Here is a 26733-nt window from a genome sequence, read left to right on the forward strand (position 1 = left end):
AAGATAGTTGGTGAAAGACAAATACCATAAGATCTCACCCATAAGAGGAGCTTAATGAACAAAACTAAACCAATGGGCAAAATAAAGCCAGAGGCATGGAAACATGGAACAGATTGATAGCACTTGGAATGGAGGTGATAGAGCGGGTAATGGGCTGAAAAGGGGAAGGGACTACTCAAAGCATATTTATGAATTACCCATGGGTTTGAACTATAGTGTGGGGGTTATATGTGGGAACCAGAGTAGGGTTGGGTAAAATAGGGCAAAGGGGCGAAAATTGGGACAACTCTAACAGAATAACAATTAAAATTGTTTTAAAGATTAATACAATGGATATACTGAGTTTTGGTAAGTATGTGGTGCAATTAAAAATTTATACATTGCTGGTGGGAATGCAAATTGGTACAACCACACTGCAACACAGTTTGTCATTTTCTTATAATATTAAACATGCACTTAGCACATGACAACCATTTTGTTTCTAGGCATTTATCCAAAAGAAATGAAAATATATGTCCACACAAAGACCTGTACATGAATGCTTGTAGTTGCTTTTTTTTAAATAGTAAAAATCTTTATATTATACCTCCATATGTAATTGACTTTAAATAGCAAAGAAACAATAACCTCAAGATTCATTTGACCACATCCAACATTCTATATAGGGATGTTGTTTCCTGTATCTTAAGATTCAATATTTTAACTAAGTCACCTCTCCTCTATTCCTTCATGCTCTAAAATAATCAAACCCTATACAAATAAATTTATTATGTTATGATTACTACTAAAATAAGAATAGGTGTGAGGACTTGATGAGAAATTGTAGTAAAAAGAATTTAAACTAATCTTATTTTAAATATAAATTACTGAATTAAAGCAATCCTTTCTAAATTGAAAGTAAATGAAAAAGGATAAAAGAATTCAAACTGAATAATCTTCATGGAGAAAGCTGATTATTATAAACTTTGATTACTAAAAATTAGTAGGATTTTTATAATTATACAAGAGAGAGATTATACGAGAGAGGAGAGAGGGGAGAGAGAGAGAGAGAGAGAGAGAGAGAGAGAGAGAGAGAGGGAGGGAGGGAGAGAGAGAGAGAGAAAGTTTTGCAAAGAAAGGTTGGCCCACCAAGTTCTGGTCAAGTGGATCAATTGGTTGGAGCATAGTTCTGTACACTATAAAGTTGTAGGCTTGATTCCCCATCCAGAATTGTAAAGGAGGAAACCAATCTATCCATGTTTTTCTCTCACCTTGATATTTCTCTCTCTGCCCCTGTCTCTCCTCCTCCCTTCCTCTTCCCCTTCTTCTCTCTCTAAAATTAATAAACATATCATCGGGTGAGGATTAAAAAAAACATTTACCAACCTTTCCTGGCTTGTGGAAATCAGGCAGAAAGTTTACCTCATGGGAGAGTGGGTCTGAGAAAAATTTGGAGAAAACCAAGGAATTATAGGAGGTGATAGTATATGCAGAGGTAGAAAGATAGCAAGGGTAGAATGCTTTAAATAGAAGACAAAATAAAATGCAGAGATTTAACAATAATAAAAATATTTTAAAATGATAATGATTGAATTCTCTAAAGAACAATAATTTATTATTTTAATGTAATGAGGATTATCTTGTGCAGAATAAAGCTGTTTAAATTTTTTAAAATATATTTTATTGATTATGCTATTACAGTTGTCCCATTTCCCCCTTCATTCTCCTCCACCTGCACACCCTCTCCCACCCACATTCCCCACCTTTAGTTTATGTCCATGTATCATAAGTCCTTTGGCTTCCACATTTCTCATACTATTCTTGCCCTCCCCTAGTCTATTTTCTACCTACCATCTATGCTACTTATTCTCTGTACATTTTTCCCCTCTCTCCTCCTCCCTCTCCCCTATTGCTAACCCTCCATGTGATCTCCATTTCCGTGGCTCTGTTCCTGTTCTAGTTGTTTGCTTAGTTTCTTTTTGTTTTTGTTTTAGGTGTGGTTGTTAATAATTGTGAGTTTGCTGTCATTTTACTATACATGTTTTTTTTATCTTCTTTTTCTTAGATATGCCCCTTTAACATTTCATAAAATAAGGGCTTGGTGATGATGAACTCCTTTAGCTTGACCTCATCTGAGAAGCACTTTATCTGCCCTTCCATTCTAAATGAAAGCTTTGCTGGATAGAGCAATCTGGGATGTAGGTCCTTGCCTTTCATGACTTTGAATACTTCTTTCCAGCCTCTTCTTGCCTGTAAGGTCTCTTTTGAGAAATCAGCTGACAGTCTGATGGGAACTCCATTGTAAGTTACTGTTTCCTTGTCTCTTGCTGCTTCTAGGATTCAGATTCAGATTCTCTCCTTCATTTTTACCTTGGCTAATGTAATTATGATGTGCTTTGGTGTGTTCCTTCTTGGGTCCAACTTCTTTGGGACTCTCTGAGCTTCCTGGACTTCCTAGAAGTCTATTTCCTTTGCCAGAATGGGGAAGTTCTCCTTTACTATTTGTTCAAATAAGTTTTTCACTGGTTGCTCTTCCTCTTCTCCTTCTGGTACCCCTATAATTCAGATGTTGGATTGTTTAAAGATGTCCTGGAGGTTCCTAAGCTCTCCTCATTTTTTGAATTCTTATTTTCATTCTTTTCTGATTATATGCTTTTTTTTCTTCCTTCTGGTCCACTCCATTGATGTGAAACCCAGCTTTCATTCCATCACTATTGGTTCCCTATGCATTTTATTCATTTCACTTAGTATAGCCTTCATTTGTTCATCTAATTTGCAAGCAAAATCAACCAATTCTGTGAGCATCCTGATCAGCTTTGAACTATGCATCTGGTAGGTTTGCTATCTCTTGGTCGCTTAAAAAAATGGTTGAGAGGCTTTCAATTCTGTGTGAGCCATCGTTTTTTTTTTCCCCTTTGGTCTGGTTGCACCTGTTACATATGGGGGCAGAGCCTTAGGTGTTCACTGGGGCGAGGCACCCCAGTCACTGGGATGTGACCTTGTATGTGGGGGCAGGGACCGAGAGGGAACAATGGCGCTTGCTCCACTCTCCGTAGGAACTCAGTCTCTTCTGATGCTTTCCCTGAGCAAACTGGGCCCCTCTGGTGCCAGTTCCATGTGGGTGGGCTTGTGCACACTGTGGGACCCTCCAAGGACCTCTCCTATGAGACTGGGAGTCCCTCCCTGTGCCTCAATCCCCACAGGTGTCCTCAATCAGTGCCCCAAGGCTCTATTTCCCAGTGCTGTGATCCTGGGTTGCGCTCAGTGCCTTGCTTCACAATTGCCACCTTGCTGGGTCTGCTGGTTGCTGCTTGTGCATTCAGGTTCCACCCACTGCAGTTTTGCACACCCCGGATGCCTCATGCACCCAGTCTCAATGCTCTCTGTTCTCCAAGCTGCAACCCACTCACAGCTGCCAGACTCCACCCCTCCTACCAGCCTGGATGAACACCGGTCTGGATGGTCTATTTTCTTGGTTGTCTGACTTCAGATCAGTTTTCTATCAATTTTGGTTGTTATTCAGTTTCTACATTGTTGTTGTATTGATCTGGGTTGTGGAAGGAGGCATAGTGTGTCTACCTATGCCTTCATCTTGGCCGGAAGTCAAGCTGTTTAAAATTTTTAAAGCAACTTTGGATTTAATCATGGTTTGAAGACACATAAACTGGTTTTCTGGTGCAGAAAGCACACATTAGCAAATCACATCTTTTAAAGAGGATTTTGAGATAACTTAGCTTTTTTTCTGAAGTAGAAATATATCCAAGGAAATGTCTTTATTAGGAAAAATGAGACCTGAAATGAACAAGTGTGAAATTTTTAAATAATTTTGTATTGTTGACATTATTACAGATGTTCCACAATTTACCCCCTTTTCCTCTTGTCAGCAAGTCCCCAAACCCCTAGCCTTCAACACTTTGTTATCTTCATCCATGGGCTTTGCATATATGAATATATGTTCTTTGGCTAATCTCTCACAGTCCCACCCCCTCTGAAATCTATCATTCCCCTCTGAAATCTATCAGTTTGTTATATGTGTCCATGCCTCTGGGCTAATTTTGTTTGCCAGTTTCTTTTGTTCATTAGAGCCCACGTCTGAATGAGATAGTATGGTGTTTTTGTCTCTCTCTGACTGGCTTATTTTGCTTAGCATAATATTCTGTAGGCCAATCCATGCTGTTGCAAAGGGTAAGAGTTCCTTCTTTTTTGTAACCATGTAGAATTTCACTGTGCAAATGTACCACAGCTTTTTCATCCATTCATCTACTGCTGGGCATGTAGGCTGTTTCCAGACCTTGGCTATTGTAAATAACACTGTCATAAACATAGGGGTGCATATATTCTCTTTGATTGGTGTTTCAAAATTCTTGGGATGTATTCCCAGAAGTGGGATCACTGGGTTAAAAGGTAGTTCCATTTTAATTTTTTTGAGAAAACTCCATAACTGTTTTTCACAGCAGCAGCATCAGTCTGCATTCCCAACAAGAAAGGGCTAGGATCCCCATCTATCCACATCCTCTCCAGCACTTGTTTTTGGTTTCTCAATGACAGTTATGCTGGCAAGGGAGAGACAATATTTCATTTATGGTTTAAATTTGCATCTCAGCAATGATAAGTGGCAAGAATATTTTTTATGCTTGTGGGCCATCTATATGTCCTTTTAGGAGAAGTGTCCATTCAGGTCCTTTGTCTATTTTTTAATTGGATTTTTTGTCTCATCTGGTGTTAAGTTGTATAAACTCTTTATATATTTTAGAGATAACCTCTTTATCAGATGTATCATTGGAAAATATATTCTTCCATACAGTGGATCCCCTTTTCATTTTGTTGATGATTTCTTTTGCTGTGAAGAAACTATTTCATCTGGTGCAGTCCCATTTGTTTATTTTTTCCTTTATTTTCCTTGCCCTAGCATACATATCAGCAAAGAAGTTATGAAAGATATCTGAGATTTTACTCTGTAGGTTTTCTTCTATGATTCTTATGGTCCCATGGCTTGTTTTTAAATCTTTTATCCATTGTAAATTTATTCATATGTATGGTATAAGTTTGGTGGGCTAGTTTCATTTTTCTGCATGCACTTGTCCAGTTTTCTCAACACCATTTATTGAAGAGACTATCTTTACTCCATTGTATGTTCTTATCTGCTTTGTCAAACATTAATTGACCATGAAGGTTTGGGTTGATTTCTGAACTTTTTATCCTGTTCCATTGATTTATAGTCCTGTTCTTATGCCAGTACCAGGCTGTTTTGATTACAATGACCTTGTAGTAAAGTTTAATAATGATGTTAATTTTTCTAATGCATGAACACAGTGTATGCTTTAACTTATTTATGTCTTCAATTCTTTTGATGTTCTACAATTTATGAATTATGGTTTTGTACCTCATTGGTTAAATTTATTTCTAGGTATTTTATTTCATTTTATATTATTGCATTTTTTGTAATAGCAAATTACATTGTTTTCTCAGTTTCTCTTCCTGAGACTTCATTATTGGTATATAAGAATGCCACCTCTTTCTGAATATTAACTTTGTGTCTTGCCACATGGATGAATTCATTTATTAGATCTAAGAGTTTTTGGTGGAGTCTTTAAGGTTTTATATATACACAATTGTGTCATCTGCAAATAATGACACTTTTACCTCCTCCCCAATTTGGGTGCGTTTTACTTCTTGTTTATGTCTAATCACTGTGGTTTGACTTTCCAGTACTAGCTTGAATAAGAGTGATATTAATGGACATCCCTGTCTTGTTCCTGACCTTAAGGAAAATACTTTTAGTGTTTGCCCGTTAATTATGATATTGGCTGAAAGTTTTTCTTATATGACCTTAATCATGTTGCGGATGATCCCTCTATTTCCACTTTCTGAGAGCTCTTATCCTAAATCATTGCTGAATTTTATCAAAAGCTTTTTCTACATCTTTTAAAGTAATTTTTTTAAAGTATAATTTTTTAAAGTATATTTTATTGATTATGCTATTATAGTTGTCCCAACTTTTCCCCCATTTCCCACTCCACCCAATTCCTTCCTTCCCTCCAGTGATCCCCACCCCCTTAGTTCATGTCTATGGGTTGTATATAAGTTCTTTGGCTTCTTTATTGCTTATACCACTCTTAACATCTCCCTGTCTATTTTCTACCTACCAAATTATACTTCTAAAACTCTATACCTTTTCCCCCATTCTCCCCCTTCCTACTTCCCCCAACTCACAACTATCCAAATGATCTCCATATCCATGATTCTATTCATGGTTAGTTTGACTTCTATTCCTGTTCTAGTTTGTTCTTGTTTTTTAGATTCAGTTGTTGGTAGTTGTGAGTTTGTTGTCATTTTAATGTTCATAGTTTTTATCTTTTTCCTAAGTAACTCCCTTTAACATTTTATATAATAAGGGCTTGGTGATGATGAACCCCTTTAGCCTTACCTTGCCTGGGAAGCACTTTATCTGTCCTTTAATTCTAAATAATAGCTATGCTGGGTAGAGTAATATTGGTTGTAGGTCCCTGGTTTTCATCACTTTGTATAGTTCTTGCCACTCCCTTCTTGCTGGCAAAGTTTCTTTTTGAGAAATCAGCTGACAGTCTTAAGGGAACTCCTTTGTAAGTAACTCTTTCCTTTTGTCTTGCTGATTTTAAGATTCTCTATCTTTAACATTTTGCATTTTAATTATTCTGTGTCTTGGTGTGGTCCCCTTTGCATCAAACTTGTTTGGTGCTCTCTATGCTTCCTGGACTCATTTGTCTATTTTTTTTTGCCAAATTGGGAAAGTTTTCTTTCATTATTTTTTCAAATAAGTTTTAACTTTCTTGCTGTTCTTCTGCTGGCATCCCTGATTCAGATGTTGGCCCTTTAGGAGATGTTCCCAGGTCTTCTTAAATTCTCCTTGTTTTACTGAATTCTTTTTTCCCCATTTTTTTTGGTTGAATGTTTATTTCTTTTTTTTATGTTCCAAATCATTGATCTGAATCTTGGCTTTCTTCCTTTCACTGTTGGTTTCCTGTTGATTTTCCTTTATTTTTTTTTAGTAGAGCCTTCATTTCTTCTCTTATGCTTTTGCTATATTCAATGAGATCTTTGAGCATTCTGATTATCAGTGCTTTAAACTATACGTTTGATAGGTTGACTACCTCTACATTACTTACTTCATTTTCTGGGGCTCTACTCTGTTCCTTAATCAAGGCTATATTTCTTTGTCTTCTGATTTTGGCAGCCTCCCTGTGTCTGTGTACTAAGCAGAGCAGCTTTGATTCCATTTAGCACACCTATTAAGTTGTATGGGGTATAGCCTTGGGTGGGGCAATCAGGATGGGGCAATCATGGGTCTGTGTTGGGGGAAGGGTTGAAAAGGGGGCAATGCAGCTGCTGGCTGAATTCTGGGACTTCTCTGACCCTCACCTCTTTTCTAGTCATTTTACCCACTTCATATATAATTGGTGTCCCTCAAGCTGCTGTCTTGGTTGTAGTTCCCAGTGTGGGTGGGTTTGCATATGTACTAGAAGTTGCTTCCACTGTCCCAACCCACACTGGTTTTACAGCCAGAAGTTATGCAGTATGATCATGTGATTTTTATATTTTATTATGTTCATGTGATGTATCACATTTATTGACTTGTGAATATTGTAACAACCTTGCAATCCCAGAATAAATCCCACTTGATCAAGCTGCATGATGTTTTTATGTATTGCTGAATTTGATTTGATCATATATTGTTGAAGATTTTAGCATCTATGAATTATGAGGCCTATAATTTTTTGTAGTGTCTTTATCTGCATTTTTAGTTAGGAAAATACTAGCCTCATAAGGAAAACTTGGAATTCTTTCCTTTTGTTGAATTTTTTGTAATAGTTTGAGGAGGATAACTGTTAGTACTTCTTTGAATTTTTAGAAAAATTCACCCATGAAGCCACCTGGTCCAGTACTGCTGGAAGTTTTTATTTTTTTTATATTACTGCTTCAATTTCATTAGTTTTTATTGGTCTATTGATATTTTCTGATTCTTCCTGATTCAGTTTTGGAAGATTCTATGTTACCAAGAATTTTCCAATTTCATCTAGGTTGTCTGATTTTTTTGGCATGTAGGTGTTTGTAGTATTTTCTAACAATCATTTATATTTCTGTGATGTCACTTGTTACTTCTCATCTTTCATTTCTGATTTTATTTATCTGGGTCCTCTTCTTTTTCATTGATGAATGTGGTCCATTGATATATTTTTTCAGTTACCACATCATTTATTTTCACCCTGATATTCATTTCTTCCCTCTACTTACTCTGGGCTTTGTTTGTTGTTGTTTTTTCTAGTTTTTAGATGCAGGGTTAGATTGTTTATTTATTTCTTCTTGCTTTTTGAAGTAGGTCTACAATACTATGAGCTCTCCTGTCAGGACAGATCTCATAGAGGACATCTCTCATAGTTTTTGTGTTGTTGTGTGGTCACTTTCAATCATTTTCAGGTACTTTTTGACTTTTTCCTTAATCTCATTAATAACCTATTCATTGTTTAATAATATGCTATTTAGCCTCTGTGTATTTGAATATTTTTGAATTTTGTCATTGTAATTAATTTCTAATTTCATGTCATTGCGATCCAAGAAGATGCTTGACATGATTTCCATCTTAAGCTTGTTAAGATTTAGTGTCCTAACATGATATGTGTTTGAAAATGTTTTACATGAACTTAAGAAGAATGTATACTCTGCTGTTTTGGGATAAAATGTTCTGTAAATATCAAATAAATCCATTCCATCTAGTGTGTAATTTAAGGTCACTTCTCTTGTTAATTTTTTTTTGGTCTGGATGATCTTTCCATTGTTGACAGTGGCATGTTAAGATCCCCTGCTATGGAAACTGGATGTCTTAAAGTTTATTTGGTCTTAATTCATTAGTAGGATGCTTTGTTTTCTCAACATATTCCTTTATTAAATAGGAACAATTTTTATGTAGTCATTCATTATAAGGAATGAATGAGATTGTATAAAGATGGCTTTATCAAGTGCCTTATAAATTAAAGTGAAAGATGCAGATGCACTTTGTAGGGACATATAGTTTCCATGAATAGCAATGAGTTCTTCTTTTGCTCCAATACTCTTATCACAGGTTCTGCAGATAAGTCCCTGTCTATATGTGATGCAAGAATGATGGTGGCCAACTAGATGGGAGCTGAGTCCACTTGCTCTTCCACCCAAACTCAGACACTTAGCTGAACTCTCAAAAATAAATCGAACAGTCAATAGAATCTTAGCTGATATGAAGTTTGGAAGCCAAAGAGTGCAGAAGTCACTTCAAAGCAGGCTGAAAATCCCAAGACCCAAGCTGGTAGTGACTGGGATACACAAAGTTGTCAGAGAGAACCAGGCTACACACACACAAAGCTAGTGGCACACCCATAACTTCAGCAACAAACACCAACTGGGAGAGTGTCAGAGAGTAAGAGAGATGCTATCTGCACCTGCATCTTGTGGAGGAAGAGGACTGTGGTTAGCCATGCCTAGGATAGACTCTTGACTTTTATGTGAGGTGGTGTGTACAGAAAGTTGGAAAGTGACTCAGTGCTGCAGTGGGGTCATCCAGAGAGACTTTTTTAAACAGAGAAATGAGGCATACTTGCTAGGAACCCCAAATGCACAATTGCCTGGCCAAAAAGGAAAAAGGATTGTGGGCATAATTTGCTCCCACTCAGTACAGCTGGGAATATTGACCAAAAAGTTTCAAAGTGAGATGATTTCTGAGTCCCAGCTCAGCATGGATGTATATAGTGGAGAGTGCAGGCCACTGTATGCTGCGAGAACATTGGGCTGGAAACTGTGCAATTCAGATTATTTAAAGCCAGATTGATCCCATTACTTGGCAGACCCTCCAGAAAGGGAAGGTTGCACCCAGGACCCACATCCTGAAGGAGAGGCAGAAGATCTGCAAAACTGCCTAGGCAGGCTTAGCCATCTTGCAAAGAGCTTTTTCATAAGAGAAAGACACCAAGATAAAGCCTAAAAGGGCCCATATTAAACTCCTCACAGGAAGACAAAGTGCATTGGGTCCTAGGGCACTATTTCTCAATGAGGATATCAAAGCAGGGTGTTCTGAAAGTGAAGCAGCAAGGAGGATTCAGGGTTCCAACCAGACTCAGCACACACACAGAGCTGCCATTTACACCAAACAGGAGAAAGCTGACATTCATACACAGATTGCTCTCTGCTCCCAGTGAAATGAACAGTTATTTAATCAGAAATTATACATTACTGAAAATAAACTGGGACACATAAATATGGGAAGTGTAGGGGACAGGGAACATACCCATGATTTTCCCAGAAGGCTGAACAGTGCCTCCTAGTGGAGGCACAGAAACCTCACCCTCTTGATTGTTACAGAAGCTCTCTCTAGAGGCAGGTGATAGAGTTACAGGCAGCGTAGCCAAAAGTTGGACTACACACCCTGAGATTGTGAGATGATAAAAAAGAAGAGACAAATCCAGAAAGAAGTAAGAAGGCAAAAACCAACAGCTCAGATGAAGTTCACCTAGCTCTTTCACAAAACTTGCATATATTTTTGTTTCTTCTATTTTTCCTTTCACATAGCCTTTTTTTATTGTTGTTTGACTACAGTTGTCCCCATATTGCCCACATCACATGCACCCTCCTCACCCACCTCAACCTCCCACACTCAATCTTAACTCTCAGTTGGCTTTCTCAATGGTTACCTTATACATGTTGCTTGATGATCCATCCCCTTCTTTCCTCTATTATCATTCTTCCCCTCCCCTCTAGTTACTCTCAGTTTGTTCTTTATTTCCATGTCTTTGGCTCTATTTTGTTTGCTTGTTTGTTTTATGGATTATGTTCCATTTATAGGTCAGATCATATGGTATTTTTTTCACTTCCTGGCTTATTTCACTTAATATAGTACTCACCAGTTCCATCAGTGTTGTTGCAAAAGATAGCAGCTCCTTCTTTCTTTCTTTCTGCTGCATATATTTCATTGTATAAATGCACCACAGTTTTCTGATCCACTCATTTACTGATGGGAATTTAAGTTGCTTCCAGCACTTGACTATTGTAAATAGTGATGCTATGAACATAGGGGTGTTTAGGTTCTTTTAAACTTGTGCTTCAGCAATCTTAGGGTACAATCACAGCAGTGAAAATGCTAGTTCAAAAAGTACTACTATTTTTAGTCTTTTAGGAAATTCCATAGTGTTTTCCACAGTGGCTGCAACAGTCTGCATTCCCACCAACAATGTACTAAGGTTCCCTTTTATCCAAAACCTCATGAACACTTATTCTTTGTTGTTTAGTTTATGATGGACATTCTGACATGTGTGAAGTGGATCTCATTGTGGTTTTAATTTGCACCTCTCTGATAGCTAGTGATGATGAGTGTCTTTTCATATGTCTCTGGGCCCTCTGTATGTCCTCCTTGGAGGAGTATCTGTTTGTAAAACTTGCCCATTTATTCATTGAATTATTTGTCTTACTGGAGTGGAGTCTTGTGAGTTTTTATGTTTTGGAGATCAAACCCTATTCCGAGGTATCATTTGCAGATATATTTTCCCATATAGTTGGTTCCCTTTTCATTTTGCTGATATTTTCTATAGCCATGCAGAAGCTGTTAAATCTGATGAAATCCCATATGTTCACACTTTCCTTTATGTTCCTTGCTCTAGGGGGCATATTAGTGAAAATATCTGTGTTTGGAGTATCTGAGATTTGTTTGTCTATGTTCTCCTCTAAGACTTTTATGCTCTTGGGACTTATATTTAAGTATTTTATCCATCTTGAATTATTGTGAATGGTGTAAGTTGGTGGTTGGTTTAATTATTTTGTATGTAGGTGTACAGATCTCCCAACACCATTTGTTTAAGATGCTATTTTTACTCCATTTTTGACTTCTGCTCCCTTTGTCAAATATTAATTGGCCATAGAAACTTGGGTTTAGTTCTAAGCTCTCTTTTCTTTTCCATTGATCTATGTCTCTTCTTATGCCAGGACCAGACTGTTTTGATTACTATGGCCTTATAATATAGTTTGATGCCAATTATTCTGATCCCTCATATTTTGATCTTTCTCAAAATTGCTGAAGCTAGTTGAGATTATTTATAGTTCTCTATAAATTTTTGAAATGTTTGTTCTATATCTCTGAAAATGTCATTGGTATTTTAATAGAGATTGCATTGTATCTATAAATTGCTTTGAGTACTTTGGACATTCTACTGATGTTAATTCTTCCAATCCATGAATACAATATATGCTTCCATTTGTTTGTGTCTTTCTTAATATCTTTTTTCAGTGTTTTATAGTTTTCTAAATACAGGTCTTTTACCTCCTTGAATAGATTTATTCCTGGGTGCTTTATTTTTTCTTGTTGCTATATCAAGTAGGATTTTTTTCCTGATTTCTATTTGTGATATTTCATCATTGGTGTAAATGCCTTTGTTTTCTGATTATTGACTTTGTATCCCACTGTTTTGCCAAATTCACTATTAGGTCAAGTAGTTTTTGGAGTAGTCTATAGGATTTTCTATGTACACTATCATGTCATCTGCAAACAATGACAATTTTGCTTTCCAGTTTGGATGCCTTTTACTTCTTTTTCTTGTCGTGTACCTGTGGCTAGGACTTCCAATACTAGATTGAATAACAGTGGTGAAAGTCAACATCTTTGTCTTGCTCCTGATCTTACTGGGAAGGCTTTTAGATATAGCCCATTGAGAATGATTCTGTCTGTAGGTTTCTCATGTGTGGCCATTATAATGATGAGGAATGCTCCCTTTATTCCCACTTTGCTGCTTGTTTTTATCATAAATGGATGCTGTACCTTCTCAAATGTTTTTTCCACATCTATTGATAAGATCATGTGATTTTTTTCTTTCCCTTTATTTATGTGATGTATTTTGTTTATTGATTTGTGAATATTGTACAATCTTTGCATCCTTGGGATGAATCCTACTTGATCATGGATTATGATCTTTTTAATATATTGCTGAATGCAGTATGCCAATATTTTGTTGAGGATTTTAGTATCTATGTTCACCAATGATATTGGCCTATAGTTTTCTTTCTTTGTTGTATCTTTTTCTTGTTTTAGTGTTAGAATAATCCTGGCTTCATACAAATTGTTTGGAAGTCTTCCCTCTACTTGGATTTTTTTTTTTTTGGTAGTTGTCAGTGAAGGATAGGGGCTAGCTCTTCCTTACGTGATTTTGTAAAATTCTCCTGTGAATTTATCCAGCCTACGGCTTTGGTGTGCCAGGAGATTTTGGATTATTACTTCAATTTTTCCAGCTGTTATCAGTCTGTTTCGGCTTTCTGCTTCTTGTTTCAGTTTTGGAAGATTATATTTTTCTAGAAATTTGTTCATTTCACCCTGGTTTTCAAATTCCTTGGCATATTGTTGTTCATAGTGTTTTCTTATAATCCTGTGTATTGTTGTATTATTTGTAATCTTTTATCTTTCATTTCTGATTTTGTTTATTTGACGGTTCTCTCTTTGTTTCTCGATGTGTCTGCTTAAAGTTTGTCAATATTGTTTATTGCTTTAAGGAACTGGCTCCTGGATTTATTGATCCTTAGAATTGATTTTTTTAGTCTATGTTATTTAATTCTGCTCTAATCTTGTTATTTCTTTCCTTCTACTCACTCTGGGATTTTTTTGTTGTTGTTCCTCTGGTTCCTATATATGTAAGGTGTAAGTTATTTATTTGAAATATTTCTCACTTTCTTAGATAGGCCTGCATCATTACAAAGTTCCCTCTCAGTACTTCCTTTGCAGTGTCTCATACATTTTCACTGTTTGAGTGCCTTTTAATTGTTTCCAGTCACTTTTTAAATTTATTCCTTGAAGTCATTCTTAACCCATTGATTGTTTAATAGCATGTTATTCAATCTCCATGAATTTAAATGTTTTGGAATTATTTCCTTGAAGTTGGTTTCTGGATTCAGACCCTTGTGGTCTGAGGATATGCTTGATATCATTTCAATTTTATTTAATTTGTTGAGGCTTATTTTGTGTCCATTCTTTGAACATGTTCCATGTGCATTTGATAAGAATATGTATTTTGTTTCTTTGGGATGAAAGGTTCTATATATATCTGTTAAGTTCATTTGATCTAGGGCATTTTTTTTCAATGCCACACTATCCTTTTTGATATTTTGTTTGGAAAACTTGTCAATTTTTGATAGATGGGTGTTAAAATCCTCTAGGATAAGTATGTTGCTATCAATATCTTTCTTGAAGTCCTCCAAGATTTTCCTTATATATTTGGGTGCTTCTATGCTGGGTGTGTATATGTTTATAATGTTTATATCTTTTTGACTGATTCTTCCCTTGAGTATTATGAAATGTCCTTCTGGGTCTCTTTATGTCCTTTGTTTTGATGTCTATTTTGTCTGATATAACTATTGCTACACTGGCTCTTTTTTCCTGTCCATTTGCTTGTAATATTTTTTTCCATCTCTTTTTCACTCTCAGTCTGTGTAGGTCTTTATTCTTATGTGGGTCTTTTGTAAGCAGCATATGTGCAAGTCATGTTTTCTTCTCCATTCAGCTTCCCTATGTCTTTTGATTGGAGCATTTAATCCATTTTCATTTAAGGTTATTATTGACAGGTACTTATTCATTGCTACTTTATTACTTTCATACCTGTGTTCCTGTCTCTGTCACTCTTTTTTTTCCTTTTTTTTTAAAGCAGACCCTTTAGCATATCTTCCAGTGCTGGTTTGGTGGAGGTTTATTCTTTCAGCCTTCTTTTATCTGGACAACTCCTTATTTCGACTTTCATTTTAGTTGAGAGCCTGCTGGGTAGAGTAGTCTTGGTTGAAGACCTATTCTCTTCATTACTTGGAATATTTCTTGCCCTTTCTTTCTGACTTGTTTCTGTTGAGAAGTCAGCCTCTAGCCTTATTGGGGCTTGTTTGTATGTTACTTCCTGTGTCTCCCTCACTGCTTTGCAGATTCTGTCTTTTTCTTTCATTTTGCCATTTTAATGATGTGTCTTGGAGTGGGCCTCTTTGGGTTCCTCTTGATTGGGACTCTCTGTTTCCTGGATTTGTGTGACCTTTTCTCTCATCAAATTAGAGAAGTTTTCCACCATTACTTCTCAAACAGGTTTTCTATTCCTTGCTCCTCTTCTCCTTCTGGTATCCCTATTAAATAGATATTATTATGTTTCATGTTGTCCTGCAGTTCCTTTAACACCTCTTTGATCTTTTTGTGTCTTTTTTTGTTTTCTTGGTCTTTCTGGGAGTTTTTTTCTACCTTGTCCTCCAGCTCACTGATTCAATGCTCTGTTTCATCTAAACCTTTTTGATTCCTTCTACTGTGTTATTCAATTCAGAAATTGTATTCTTCACTTCTTCTCGGCTCTGGTTTATAATTCCTATGTCCTTTTTGATGCTTGTGTAATTCACAGTAAGTTCCTTGTAGCCTCCTTGTAGTTTTTGGTAATTATCACTGAGTTCTTTGGCCTTCCTTATAACCATTGTTTTGAACTCAGTATCTGATCATTGATTTGCTTCTATTTCATTTAGCATTCTTTCTGATGAGTCTTCCTTTACTTTTGTTTGGTGGCTGTTTCTTTGTCTTCCTATTATTTGTGGGACTCTTCTTGTTTGGTTTTTCTTCTTAAATTGATCTGTTCTGACTTCCTGAGTTTGTGGTGTGAGCTTCTATGGTATAAGATCTGTGGATTTCAGTGGAGTAATCTCCTTGATCTCTTGAACTTGATGCTATTGGGATGCCATTTATGTTATTTATGTTGGCTCTCTGGATGTAATTTGGTTTTGAATGCTGTTGGGTTGTTCTTTGGTGGGTCCTTTACTTCAACTGGTTGACTGAGGGTCACTTTGCCCACCATGTCTTGTATGCTATATGCATACAAGACATGCATATGCATAGGAGCTGCCAGAACAAAATCACAAAATCCAGGGCACAAACCACATCTGCAAATATATCTCCCTGCTGCAACCCTAGTAGCAACAGCAAATGAATCATTATTAATAAGGGTGTAAAGAAATTAAAACTATTAGAAAGGAGAGACATTAACTATAGTATAAAATCTAGTGTCTTAATAATCACAAACTCTATTGACAAGAAATTAATGTTAAAAACCTATGCAGGAAACAAAATACTGCAAATAATGGAAAGACCCCAGTTGATTTGTCTCAGTATTCCCTAGTATATACCACTGTTTTCCCTTCTGGATCCACCTCTGGTGATGTCAGATGTTGACCCCATCTGACCTTAGGTAGTCTGTTCCAATACTGCCAAGTATCTACTGTCTGTGGCTGATTCTTTCAGTTGTTAATCTATTCACTCTGCACTCAGCAGTCAGGCTTAAGCCCCACAGAATCACTCTTGGTGTTGGGGTTACTTTTTCTCCTCCAGCTACAGTTGTAGGAGTGATGACTTAACACTGGGGATCTGGCTACTACTCTCTCATTTCTCTCCCCAAAGCCTCTGTTCCCAGTCTCTCCTCAAGCATCTCTATTCCATTCTGCCCCCTCCCCCCGCCTTTGCCAGGAATCTACTGTCTATGGCTGTCTCCTTCAGCTTTGAATCCAGTCATTCTGCACTGAGCAGTGAGTCTTAAGCACCACAGCGCTGGGGCAGAGTCTCTCCTGGGGTTGGAGCTGTTGTTTCCCCTCAGGCTGCTGCTGCTCATAGGGGAATGGTTTTCTTGAGCACTGTGACTACTGCCATATGGGGGATGCCCAGTGTGAACTCTTATAGTTCTCTCCCCAAAGCTCCTGTCCCCTATCTCTCCTCAGGCATCTCTAACCCACTCTGCCCTTGCTTTTTCCAGATCCCCATGTAAATGCCTGCAAATGAAATTTTGTGCATTGGCCCTTCAAATAGCTCTTTGCATTCCTAACCATCCATCTCTGGCAGAGAGCAACACTGCTGCTTTTTACCATGGTTGTTATCTGTGTACATTTTGGGCTCTGGTGCTCTAGGCTGGAGGCCCTAATTTAGGGTCCAGACCCCACACTTCTCAGTGGTATCCAACCATTTGCTCAATTATCCCTCTGTTGCTGCCATCTATGGGTAACCAGCCAATTCTGTCAAGTCTCCACTGCACTCCTTACCAGTCAGGTAGTGCTGAAGATGTTTCTTCTAAAAACCCCTATGGGTTTTTTTCATTGCTTAATCTGTTGAATTTTTTCACCCAACATCCTTCCACTCTGACACCTGTTAGTCTGTCCTCTGTATCAATGACTGTGTTTGTACTTTGTTTGTGAGTTTATTTTGTTCATTTAGATTCCACATATAAGTGAAATACATGGTAGTTGTGTTTCTCTAACTGGCTTATTTCATTCAGCATAATACTCTCCAGGTCTATGGAAAGGTAATAGTTCTTTCGATTTTTTTTGCTGAATAGTGCTCCATTGTGTAATTGTAGCACAACTTTTTTATCCAATTATCTACTGATGTGCACTTGGGCTGCTTTCAAATATTGGTTATTGTAAATAACACTGCAATAAACATAAGGGTGCATACATTTTTTTTAAATCACTGTTTCAGTTTGGATAAATTTTCAGAAGTAGAATTACATTGTTATAAGGCTATTCTATTTATTTAATTTGGGGGGTTTTGTTGTTAGTGAATTGTTTTTAGTAAATTGACTTGTATATTCATTTTATGTGCTACATGTTTACTGAATTTGTTGATTACATCTAACATATTTTGGTTGAGTCAAAGTTTTCTAATTATATCCTTTGTAAATAAGAACAATTTTACTTCTCTTAAGTTTTGAATGGCAAATATATATATTTGTTTTGGTTTGTTTTGTTTTTCCTAACTACCCTAGCCAGAACTTTAGTACCATGTAAAATAAGAATTGTGAGAGTGGGTATCCTTGTCTTTTCTCTTTTTAAAGTTTTTAATTTTTTACCAGTGAATGTGATATTAGTTGTAGTTTTGTTGAATAGGGTATACCATGTTTAGTTATTCCTTCTATACCTGATTTGTTGAGAGATGTATCATTAAAAGATATTGTACTTTGTTAAACACATTTTATGCATCTTTTGAATTAATAACATGATTTTTATCTTTCATTCTGTTAATGTGGTTATGCATCCTAAGGATAAATCTCACTTGTTCATTATGCATCCTTTTAATTTGTGGCTGAAGTTGATTTGCTAGCATTTTCTTGAGAATTTCTGCCTCTATATTCATCAGGGATATTTGTCTACTGTTTCATTTTTCTTTTTTTTCTTTTTGTCAGTGTCCTTATCTAGCTTTGGTATCAGGGTAATGCTGGTCTTGTAATATAAGTTTCAAAGTATTCCCTCCTCTTCAATTTTGGAAGAGTTTGAGAAATATTTTCATGAATTTCTCTTGAAATATTTGTCAGAATTCACTAGTGAAGATTTCTGGTCCCGAGTTTTCCTGTTGGAAGATCTTGATTACTGAATCAATCTCCTTATTTACTGGTCTGTTCATATTTTCTAATTTAGTCTTAGTTGGTTTTATGGTTCTACTAATTTATCTGTTTTTTCTGGGTTGTACAATTTATTAACATATAATTATTTATAGTAATCCCATGATCATGTGTATTTCTGCAGCTTCAGTGGTAATGTCTCCTCTTTCAGTTTTGATTTTATTACTTGAGTCTTCTCTTTTTTCTTAGCATATGTAAAAGTTTATACACAGTAAATTTAACTTTTATATAATATTATCTAACAGATTCCATATTAAAATTCCCCAGTTGTTCCCTAATAGACAGTTTTGTTTTTTTTTTCTTTCTTTTTAAGGTCTTGGATCCAACTAGGGATTATCTGTTTAGGGTTATCATGTTCTTTTAGTCTTCTTTAATTTAGAATAGTTCTTTTCTTCCTGTTGTTTTTCATGGAAATGATATTTTTGAGGAGTCTAGGAATGCAGTCTTGTAGAATGTGCTGTAATCTGGATTTGACTGGTTATTGTTTCATAGTAAGTTTCAGGTTAAATACTTTGGCATAAATACTACAATGGAGATGTATGTTTGATTTGTTCTGGTCATTAAGAACCCAATCAATTAAATATCAATATGTTTACTCCTTTGCACTATCTTAAAATTTACACAAATGATCTCAGCATTAAATCTACTAACAATAAACTAACAAAAACAAATTTCCATATTTTTGTCTGTAAAGTATATTCTACAAAGAGTAGAACATCAGAGCACTATTAATTAATTCTTTTTGTGTGGTGTTTGATTGCCCATTTGATATTGATTTCAATCTGCAAAGTTTACTCTTTTAATAATTTAATTACCTTTTTGAATGTGTAAATTGTTTAGTAGTTCAGATTCAATATTACATCAAAAGATACAGTAAAAAAGTCTCAGTCTCAGATTTATTTTTTACTTCACTTCTACCCACCTTTTATTGGTAAAACTTACATTAATATCTGCTTTATCCTTTCCATGTTTTCTTGGAAAAATGTGTGTACTGTATGTGTGCTATTTACATAACATATTTACTTTATGTAAAATTTTTAAAATATGCAATGTATATACTTGCACACTTATTTATTCATAAAAGATAGTATACTGTACATACTTCTTTTGTATATTAAGTTGTTTTTACCTTCAATGATGGATCTTTCTAGTTATTCCAGAACTGTGCATAGAGATGTCCCTCACAATTCCTTATGAGTGCATAGTACTCCACTGTGTAGATATAATATTGCTTACTCAATGCTTGTGAGGACAGACATTTAGGACATTTTCAATATTTTGTCATTATATATAATTCCACTAGTGATATTATATGATATGTGAATAGTCTTCTTATAAAAACTAAAATCCATTACCAATAAAAGTTACATTCAAACTACATGAAAAAAAACCCCGGTGTATGCCAAAAGAAATGACCAATGACAAATGAGAAAAGACAAACTGGCATAAAAATATGTACAATCTACTTCACACACATTGATTCAACTCTCTAATACAGAACTAATTTTCATTGTTTAGGGAAAATATTAAACAGAAGAATGACCAAAATGCATAAAAAGACAGTTCCCAGAAAGTGATGTACTAATGGCCCTTAAACACATATAAAGATGTTTTTAGCCTGTCTTATACCAAGAGGGATGTAAACTGAAATTAAACTGAGAAACCATTTTTCACATATCAGGCAGGCAAAACTTCAGAAGCTTTGCAATACTCTCTGAAGAGAGATTGTGGGCAGATTGGTCTTTTTATACATTCTTCATGGGAAAGCAGCATGGCATATATTTTACTGAGAGAATATAACAATAATTAACACAATTATGTGTGCATTTGTCCTTTGGCCCATCAATCCCACATCTATCCTAAAGTTTCACCTCCACAAACCTGTAATTAAATTCAAAATATAATATTTAGATATTATTACAAAGTGTTACATTTAAATCATGAGAGATGAATACTATGATTTCTTTGAATGAGTGCTAGGTTTTGTTTTCAATTAAAACATTGAGAATGTTCATTTCTTAAGGTACAATAATATGAAACAAATATATTCAACTTCTTTTGAAGACATTAGTTTTGTTTCACCAACTGATAAGGAAAATTAGTTTAAAATGCCGGATTGACACCACATTTTGAATGCTGCAGCCAACCATCTTGGGTCATGTTGAATCCTTTTAATGAGAGCATCTCTCTTAATGTTCATTCTTCAAGGACTATGTCTCATTTGGATGGAGAGGCATTTAATTGGTTGTTGTCTGTTCTGATCTCTTTTCAGAAAATACTTTTATACTTTTGCTTCCACTTAAAAACATATGTCCCCATAGATATTTTAACAAAACTAAGGGACCAAATTAACCTTTCTAAAGTTTGTTGTAACACACAAAGTATGACTGTTTCATTTATCTCTTATATCTGTATAATAAGCCATCCTAAAATGTAATAGCATAAAAGAACAAAAATTTGTTTATTTGTTTTTTGTTTGTTTGTTTACTTATAATTCAGCCAAGTACACAGGACAGAGAATGTTCCTGATGAGACCTAGTTTTGCTTCCTTCATCCATTGCTCTCTGCAGATCTTGAGTCTACTTTCTATTCTCTTGGTTCAATCTTCCAAGAAGTATGTTTCCTGTACAAATGGCTATTCCTACTAAATAACCATTGAAATAGAATAGCCATCAGCCTGCTTCTTGCACAGAAAATTGAGAGCTCATAGACCTTTTAAAAAATTTTTGAACTGGTCTTGCCTATTTTAGTCCAAGCTCTTGATGCTTTGTCCAAAGTCATTCTTTTAAAACTTTTTGGGTTTTCTATAAATATTTTTGAGGTTTACACTTATGCAATAAAACCCCATATGCTATTCTTGCCATACAAACCTCTCTCCATATTGGACATGTCAACTAATATATGACAATATCTTTAAGAATCTAGAAGTCATTTTGTCTTGCTGAGAGGGTATAGGGGATTTTGCCAGAAATATTTCAGAAATCTTAACAAGCATCTTGCATCTACCCACATCTTTGGTTTGCTTTTTACCTGCAGGCCATGTTTTATTCAGTTTAAACTGGATTTGATTTTTGCCATGAGGTAATTTCTCTTTTCGAAGTTTTTATGCTCTCTGAAGAGACTCTTCAGGACCTTCTATATTTCCTCTAGGTTTTGCTGGAATACTTCATACTTCTTTATTTCCTCATCTCTCTCACAATACCTTATCACATGCTGCTAAAAGAAGCCAATGACATATTGAACACTCTGCCAAGAAGTCTTCTCAGCCAAATCCACAACTTGATTAGGTGTATTTTCTATCTTTATCATAGCCACAGGTAACAGTACTGCCAAAAGTCTGCCTTTATGTAAAAGGATTGTCCTGTATGAAGCTTCCAAAAGTAATTTCCTCATTGCTTTTCCAGCCTCTGCTGACAATTTCCCTGTCAACCACATATCTCTGCCTTCAGCTCATTCCCAGTGCCAAGGCTACATGTGTTGGAGCATTTGTTTATTTATTTCCGTACTTAACAGCAGTACCTCTTTTCAGGTGTCTGTTTCTGTTTTAGTTACCTATTTTTTTGTGTAAGAAACAACGCCCCAAACCTAGTTACCACCATTTATGCGCATGATTTCCAGTTAGTGTAAGGTTTGTTGTGATTGGATTACCTTTGTTCCCTGTGGTATTGACTGGGATTATTCATAAGTGTGGAGGACCTAAGATGGCTTCACTTGCATATTTAATGCCTCAGCTGAGTAATGGGGAGGGCTGTGTCTCATTTGTCCTCTCTCCCTTTATCACTTATTTTCTGGATCCTCACTACACACAAACCCTCTCTCCAAGAGAGCAATTGTATTATTTTATAACCAGCTTCCAACGGGGGAAACAGAAGAGCTTCAAGGTTTTTGAAGGTTTATGCTGCTGAACTGGCATGATATAATTTCCAACATATTCTATTGGCCAAAGTAAATAACAGAGTTAGACTAGATCTGACATGAGAGAGAATATGGATGGTCTCCTTTGGTGGGAGGAGTGGCAAATAATTGTAGCCATTTTTAATCCACCAGTTATTAAGTTTGATCAGCCTTAAGAAACAACTGTATAACATGTAGTTTCTTTATCATACAATCATGATCTATATTAAAGGAATTCACTCTAGAAGGTTGTATCCTCTAGTCATCCAACTACAAAATCATTTGTTCCCCTAACTCTGAATTGGACATCTAGTCTATTGCCTACTGCTGAGCATCTTTTGGCTCTCCTTTCCCTCCCATAGTCCTTATACTCATCCATCTCTCCTTTCTCTATGCCTACCAAGGATTCACTCTGGTTCACTTTCTAAAAGTCTCTGGGAGGTCAAAATTAAAAGCTAAATCAAATAGTATATACCCTTTAGGAAAGATGTAGTTGGATAGAGATGTGGGAACTCATGGTCATGTAAATGTATATTGACCAATCACAACAAAATTTATTCCACCTAATTTTTATTTAACCAATGCTATGCAAATACAATGCGGTCATTTACCTAGATACACTGCCAAGTTTATGTAAGTAGTAGAGACAACATTTGATACAAGTAGTAGAGAAAGGTTTTTAATGAAAGAACTTTTTTAACATAGCCAAAATCAATGATTAAAATTTCTGCTTTTAAGAAATAACTAATTCTTAAAATGGAACCATAGCAGACCTTGAATAGCTTTAGAAGTTCTGAGAAAGAAGAACAAAGTAGGAGGGATAAAAGTACCTACTATCAAACTACATTGCAAGGACACTGTAATCAAAGCAGCATGGTACTAGCATAAGAATAGACACATAGATCAGTGGAACAGAATAGAGAGCCAAGAAATAGACTGAAGTTTCTATGGTCAATTAGTATTTGACAAAGGGGGACAGAAGAATAAAATAGAGTAAAAATAGTCTCTTCAATAAATGGTATTGGAAGATATGGGCAGGCACATGCAAAAAAAATGAAACTGGACCACGAACTTATATTATACCTCAAAATAAACTCAAGATGTTTAAAAGACAAATATAAGTCATGACACCATGAAAGTCCTAAAGGAAAACATAGGCAGAAAAATTTCAGATATCCCATGCAGCAATATTTTCACCAATATATCTCCTAGGGCAAGGGATATAAAAGAAAGAATAAACATATGGGACTACTTCCAATTAAAAAGTTTCTGCAGTGGTAAAAAAAATAACATCAGCAACGTGAAAATGGAACAAACTTTACAGGATAACATATTTGCCAGTGAAAGCTTGGGCAAGGGTTTGATCTCCAATATCTATAAAGAGCACATATGACTCAACACCAGGAACACAAACAATCCAATTAAAAAATGGGCAAGGGACCTGGCTGGTGTGGCTCAGTGGACTGAATGTCGGCCTTCTAACCAAAGGGTTCCTGATTCAATTCCCAGTCAGGGCATAAGCCTGGGTTGTAGGCCAGGTTTCCAGTAGAGGGCACACAAAAGGCAACCACACTTGGACCTTTCTCTCCCTTTCTCCCTCCCTTCCCCTCTCTCAAAAAATAAATAAAATATTAAAAAAAATGGCAAGGGACCTGAACAGACACTTCTCCAAGGAGGACATATAGAAGGCCCAGAGACATATGGAAAGATGCTCAGCATCACTAGCCATCAGAGAGATGTAAATAAAACCACAATGAGATACCGCTTCACACTGATCAGAATGGCCATCATAAACAAATCAACAAACAAGTTTTGGAGAAGATGTGGAGAAAAGAGAACCCTAATGCACTGTTGGTGGGAAGGCAGACTGGTGAAGCCACTGTGAAAAATAATATGGGATTTCCTCAGAAAACTAAAAATGGAACTGCTTTTTGACCCAGCAATTCCACTGCTGGGATTATATCCTAAGAATCCTGGAACACCATTTCAAAGAACTTGTGCACCCCAATGTTCATAGCAGTGTTATTTGCAGTAGCCAAGTGCCAGAAACAGCCTGAGTTCCCACTAGTAACTGAGTGGATCAAAATACTTTTGTACATATACACAATGGAATATTACACAGCAGAAAAAAATGAATTGCTACCCTTTGTGGCAGCATGAATAGAACTGGAGAGCATTATGCTAAGTGAAATAAGCCAGGCAGTGAGGGACAAATACCATATGATCTAACCTATAAGTGGAATCTAATGAACAAAACAAACAAATGAGCAAAATAGAATCAGATACATGGAAATAAGGAACAGTCAGTGACAAGAGGGGAGGGGAGAAGGGGGTAACAGGGGAAAGAAGGAGAAAGGTCTAGTCAAATAACATGCATAAAGGACCCATGGACATGGACAACAGTGTGGGAATTGATTGACTGTGGGAGTGGGATTGTAGGGCTGGGTGTGGTGGGGGAGAGCCACAGGGGAAAATTGGGGCATTTGTAATTGAAGAACAATAAAAAAGTAAATAGATAAACAGTATAGATTATTTTAGGCCATGCAAATATAATAAAACATAGCATACATTTATTTAAAAAGGAAGAATTAATTCTGTGTAATGACAGAATAACTAATTAAATTAATTAATCACCAAATTACTTGTGAGTCATTGTAATTATTTATTATTTTTTAATTAGTCTAATATGTAATTACCAATGAATCAGAAATTTAACAACTAATTTCTTGGAAGATAAGACATATGGTGCATTTTGTGTATAGGCTGCAATTCAGGTATGGAATGAGACATGGAGCAGGCTTAGAGAAAGTATAAGAATAAGACAAGGGGTGATATAAGGAACAAGGGTGAGGTAATAAATGAGAAATGAGATGCAGGAAGAGCTGAGATCAAAATATAGGATAAGAGCAAGGAATATTTTGCAAATTACTGTGTACTAAATTACTATCATCATCTTCATCCCCACTATTTATACTTTTATTATAGTTTAAAAAAATCCTGAGAAACCCTTCAGAACAGCTATAAAAATGCTCTTCTACTACTACCCATAGTCTTCCACCTATATCCTGCTCATCTCCACATTGATGCCTTCTCTCTTGCCATTCTTCTGGAGAGCCAGTCATCCTCTCCACCAGCCATATTATAGCCAGCCACTAATGTCTGTTCAGATGTTGACCTTTTAATGAGCTTTGCCAGAAGGTGAATTCATACTTACTGGCACTTTTGACAGATAAACTCAAAACCATTTTATTAACACTGGTTATCAAAACCATTTTATTAACACTGGTTATGTCTGAAACACACAATTTGTCACATTAATATTTGCCCTGTCACTCTGTATAATATACTACTACTTTATTTTCTTATTATTCCACAAATGTGTCCCCTTTATCTTATCTAGGTTAGAAACTATCCCTTTTGCCTAGAAAATGTTCTACAAATACATGTTGAATTAAATGAATACAAATGATTAGAGAGAGAAAATTTACCTTATTTGTGCACTGTACAACTCTGATTCTCCAATTAAATATTTTAATTACAAAGGAGAAGACTGATAGAAAAAAATTCAAAACTCAACCAGTTCTCTGAGGTCCTGGATTCTTGATCTTTTTCATTTAAAATCTTTGTGAATATCAATCACTCCTGACCTCCCAGAATTTCTCTCTTCAGGTTGTTAGTATACATATCTTGGCTTCCCTACTAGGATACATTACTGATAAAATATAGTGATGGCTATGAAAGCACTTTAAGAACTCTAATGTTTTACATATTGTCATGTCACTTGAGGGCAGAAACATTTTTTTACTCAAAATTCCTAACAAAATACAATATATAAAATTTGGGTTCTGTAAAAGTTGTTTGAGTTTAACTTACATGTAATAAATATCTTGCTTTTTCTAATCCACCTTAATTATTTAGATGCTCCTAAATCTGTGTCAAAAGGTGTTCATCAAGCTTCTTTCATAATCTTAATTCCAAACCACTAGCCAAAGCAGCTCAGTAATAGTACACTACATGTTCTCAGTCTTTCTTATTGCCAACAATCTTTATTACTTGTTCTCATATTTAGCACTTCATTTTGTTCCACAAACTAGAAATTTGAACCTGTTTTTCTCAGTACAACCTCAATATTCTTCCTTGAGTACAATTCAGACATATTCTTAGGGAAGAGCCATATCTCAGGCTGCCTCTTACCTCAGTATAGATAGTAGTCTTAATTTGCATTCTCCCAAAAGGAAACAATGACTTGAATTGATCTCAGGATGGTGGGGAAATAAGTAAGCAACACGGAAAAGGGGATGTCCTCAATTCAGTACCACTATGGTTGATGGGAGTTCAATAACCACAAGAGAATCCTTAGAAAACAAGTGGTCCACCTGCCTCAGAGTCATATCGCCTAAGTGCTATAGGAATTGGAGATTTATTTGTT

This window comes from Phyllostomus hastatus, unplaced genomic scaffold (genome assembly GCF_019186645.2).
Source record: "Phyllostomus hastatus isolate PE091 unplaced genomic scaffold, TTU_PhHast_1.1 phas_scaffold_78, whole genome shotgun sequence".
NCBI classification, from domain to species: Eukaryota; Metazoa; Chordata; class Mammalia; order Chiroptera; family Phyllostomidae; genus Phyllostomus; species Phyllostomus hastatus.